Consider the following 4,176-nt stretch of genomic DNA (forward strand, 5'->3'; position numbering starts at 1 on the left):
CTATCTGGTGTGTGCACATTTATCTGTCTGAATCTATGTCTATATCTGTCTCTGTGTATAATTGTATGTCTGTACTTGTCTCTCTATGCCTGTATTTGTCACTGTCGATCCGCATGCTCACAGCACCACCACCATACACACACACACTCACACACACACACACGCATATACTTAGATAGGATTGCAATTCTACTGAGGCCTCTCAGATTGGAAAATGTTAATGTTAATAAATGCCTATGTTCCCTATGCAACGTGGAAATGATTTGCCTTTGGTCATTCTTCCTGACACGGAGTGTACACATTAAAGTTTATTTACTTTGAAGTTGGACTCAAGCAACTCCAAATGAACCATTTTGCAGGAGGAGGAGACAAATTTTTGTCCACGTTCTTCAACTTGCAACGTTTATAATGCACTCTTTCAAATTTGAGAAAGACTTGAAGGGTCCAGGAATAGACCACATGTGGGTGGTAATATCTCAGGAACAACATGGCGGCGTAACGGATGAAGCTGTCCTGTACCTCCAAAGATATTATTTAAAGAATTGAACAGACGAAATGTGTCAAAGTAATTGATGTTCTTTCAAGAAAAAATCTACCACTTGTATAGTGGTGTGGGAGGCCGGCGGAGGGTAGCATTGTATAGCTCTTACCGCGAAAAGGATAGCTGGATAGTGAATTTACGCGAAAAGGAACAGAACAGTTATTGCAAGATGATGCAGACAGAAATACATATAAATATAGATAAGCAGACTCATACACACAACACATACACGCAGTATTATGCACACACTTATGAACACGCATGCATGCACACACCCAGACACGTAGACACAATCCTGCATTTCAGAGAGATGTAGGAATGTTTCTCATTAATAGGGGATGAATGGTCAGTTAGAGGAAGCAGAATAATAGAAACATTTCAGCCGTAATCAGACAGCACTGGAGACTCGATGGGCTAACTGGCCTAATTATTTTCCATTTCTTTGGCTCTTGCGAAAATATGGTAAATATAATTGTTTTCCGGTACTTTCAGTGGAGACTCAATTGGAAAAATATTTGATAATCGAGGGCTAATGGAAATGTGGACAGGTTTGAGAGGCTGCATGGTCTATATCTGTAGGTGGAAGTGAGGACTGCAGATGCTGGAGATCAGAGTCAAGATTCGAGAGGTGCTGGAAAAGCACAGCAGGTCAGCAGCATCCAAGGAGCACGGAAACTGATGTTTCGGGCCAGAAACGTCGATTTTCTTGCTACTCGGATGCTGCCTAACCTGCTGTGTTTTTCCAGCACCACCCTAATCTTGGGTCTTGGTCGATATCTGTTCCTATTTGTTGTGGGCTTGTACCTCAAAAGTGTGGAGATTGATTTGCAGGGAACACATTTTAGAGACTATAACTCTTCCCATTGCATACTTTGAAGGATGTTCCTTTCTCTTTTGCTTTACCACTCGTGGAGGATTCTTGTTGATGAGTCATTGAAATCTTCCTCTATCTTATCAAAGGAAATCAGCAAAATTCGAGGAGGAAACATCACTGTCAGCAGCTTGTCTGGGCAGAATCACTTCAGAGACAAAATAAGATTCAGCACGATCTGTTTTCTATTTTGGCGGAGGGAAATATTTTTGTTCCCATCCACAAATAGCAGTGAATACTGGGTTACAGAAAATATTCAATTTAGAGTTCTATAGAAGAAGAGAATCCGTGTTTATTGGGAACAAACAGCAAAGGGATGTTCATCCACAGTTACATCAACAATGAGAATTCTGAATCGTGCAGAGTCGAGGGGTCGAATGGCCAGCGACTGCTACAGTCCCATGTGTTTCTCTCGAACCTCTAACCACGATGCAATTACAGAGGGACAGGAAGATCACAATCATCCATTCAAGATTGTTACGATCTGCACCACTCAGGAGTTATTCAGAAATAGAATGAGAGCTATTCAGCATCTTGTGAAATTACACAGCACAGGACGAGGCAATGCAACCTTTCTGGGCTGCTACGTCGCAACAGGGGAACACTGGTTAGCTAAACTGAAATAGACAACAGGGAGAAACGAATATTTTCAGGTTGGAAAGCTGGAACTTGGTCGACTGTCTTCGGCATCAGTGTGAGATCAACTATTTACACTCTACACAAATGATATGGAAAAGGGGACTGATTGGATTGGAGCTCAATTAGATAATTCACCAAGATAGTCATTTAATTGGACACGGAGAGTCTGCATTGGGATATGGAGAGGGGAGTTTAGAGGTGAAAACTTCAGCAAAAATTGTATAATTTACTATATGTGGTTGGAGTTGTGTTGGAAGGATAAAATAACAGTGAACTACGTATACTAATGTCACCACTCCCGCTTCCCGGAACCTCAAGGGGAGCAGCATTTCCGAAAATGACGTCACCCCATTCCCCCCACGAGCATGCCTACTCCAGTCACAGTCTCCTCTCCCACTCCCGACTCCAGCCCGGTATCAGTTCCCAGCTTTCAGCCCTGCCGAGTTTTCACTTCCCTCTCGACCTCCCCTTTGCTGAGGACAAGCGATCAGTCCTCAGCAAAGGCCTTCCCGTCATCCCCCGCCATCCACGCATCAACGAATTCAATACACATTGTGAAGTCCAACATTCTACTGCCTCCACTTGCGAGTTTGCTTTTTCAATCAAGACTCCCGCCTAATTTCCGAAGTCCCCTTCATCCGCATCCAACAAATCCCATCCTCCTGGACACCGCGTGCCTGTCTATTATCCACCCTCGACCTCCAACAGCCACTGAGCCATTAACCGCCTCACCCTGTCCAAAACATCCCCTCACTCCAACCTCTCTCTCTCACAACGCGCAGACGTCCACTCCCACTGCTCTAACCCGCAAACTCACCTTCAAACCAGCGGTCAAAGAGGGGCAGGGAGGCAGTGTTATTTTGGCGTACTCTCCTCTACAACCAGGTGCCAACTCGAAGACAACTCCTGCTTCCGCCGCATTGATCATGACCTCACGCCCCATCTCCAAACCATCACCTCCAAACCATAATTTCCCAGATCATACCTCAGGGGAACTCCCACACACATCTTCTAACGATATTGTTCGGGTACCACACACCACCCGATTCGACCTCCTACCCAAGATCCACAAGACTGAACAACTGTTGCCGACCGATTGTCTCAGCCTGCTTCTGTCCCACCAAATTTATCTCCACTTAACTCGATACTGTCCTATCATCCCAATCCTTGATATCTCGATTGTACGGTCAGGACACCACCCAAGCTCTCCATCTCCTCCAAAACCTCCGTTTCCTGGCCCCAATCGCCTCACTTTCACCATGGACATCCAGTCACTCTGCACTTCCTTCCGCTCTGACCAAGGTATTCAATCCCTTCGGTTCTTCCTCTCCGACGTCCAGAGCAGTACACTTCCACTAACACTTGTATTCGTTTGGCTGAACTGGCCCTCACCCTCAACAATTTCTTCTTCGAATCCTCCTACCTCCTCCTGACTAAATGGGCAGCCATGGGCACCCGGATGGGCCTCACCTATATCTGTCACTTGGCCCGCTATGCACAAGTGTCTACCTTCTGGAGTGACACCGGCACCACTCCCACCTTTTCATCCGCGAGATTGATGACTGCATTGGCGCCACCTTGTGCCCCCACAAGCAGGTTGAACAGTTCATCAACTTCACCAACACATTTCACCTCGACCTTAAATTCACCTGGACTTCTCTGACGGCTCATGCCCCATCCTGGACATCTCCACCTCCAGCAACATTGACCGTCTCAACACTGACATTTTCTGCAAACCCAATGACTCCCACAGCTACCTGGATTACACCTCCTCCCATCCTGCCTCGTGCAAAAATGTGATCACCTACTCCCATCTCCTCCACTTCCACCGCATCTGCTCCCAGGAGGACCAATTCCATCACAGAGCACACCAGTAGGTCTCCTTATTTAAAGACCGCAATTTCTCCTCCCAGCCGTTTGACGATGCCCTCCAACACGTCTCTTCCACTTTCCGTACCATTACCCTCCAACCACAACAAGGATAGTACCACACTGGTCGTCATCTTTCACCCCACCAACCTCCAAATACATCGCATCGTCTGCGATTTCCAGCACCTACAAACGGATCCAATCACCAATCATATATTTCCCTCCCCACTCCGATCAGCTTTCCTTAAAGACTATT

Source organism: Chiloscyllium plagiosum, unplaced genomic scaffold, assembly GCF_037043375.1.
Source record: "Chiloscyllium plagiosum isolate Xiang-an unplaced genomic scaffold, Cpla_swu_hap1 HiC_scaffold_52, whole genome shotgun sequence".
Classification (NCBI taxonomy): Eukaryota; Metazoa; Chordata; class Chondrichthyes; order Orectolobiformes; family Hemiscylliidae; genus Chiloscyllium; species Chiloscyllium plagiosum.